Source organism: Vespa mandarinia, chromosome 23 (genome assembly GCF_050613455.1).
Source record: "Vespa mandarinia isolate Hongniang chromosome 23, ASM5061345v1, whole genome shotgun sequence".
Lineage (NCBI taxonomy): Eukaryota > Metazoa > Arthropoda > Insecta > Hymenoptera > Vespidae > Vespa > Vespa mandarinia.
Window position 1 is genome coordinate 1,001,692 of NC_140832.1, and position 809 is coordinate 1,002,500.

Sequence of the window (809 nt, forward strand, 5' to 3'; positions counted from 1 at the left end):
TTTTATACTAATATAGGTATGTACGTATATATATATGTACATATATATATATATTTTTTTTTTTTTCTTGTTGTAATTCGGCACTAGTACTTCTTTTTTGCAAATTGCATTAGTAATATATTATAATACTAATATTGTTCATACCAATATATAATTATACTATACCAAGTATATGACTTATGTAATTATAGCATACATATTATAAATATTATACAGTATAATATAAATTTAACACTGGTTATGTGTTATCTGAAAAGTTTGTAATATTTTTTTAAATTAAAAAGTAATATAAATAATCATTCAGTATATAATATAATTATATACTGGTACAACTTATTAGATAAAAATAGAAAAAGAAGAAAAAAAGGAAAAGAAAAAAAAAAAAATAGAAAAAGAAATTCAGTTATAGAGGGTTCATTGAACTTCGTCAAAGTCTTTGTGTTTTAATTATTAACAATTTCGAAATAAAAAAATTGAGAAATATAGTTGAGGTAATTAAAAAAAAAAAAGAAAAAAATAATAATAATAATAAAATAAAATAAAATAAAATGAAAGAATAAGAGATAAAGAAAACGAAGGTAAATGATGAAACTAAAGAAAAAAAAAAAAAGAAAAATAAAAGGAGACAGAAATATTATTATCTTATTTTGTTTAGAGTTACGAGACGATCGAGGTATAAGATCGATCGATCAATGAAACGAACGACGATCGTTGCACGTGACACTTTTTTTTCAAATATCTTTTACTATTTATATATATATATATATATATATATATATATATATATATATATAAGTACGTATATAAGA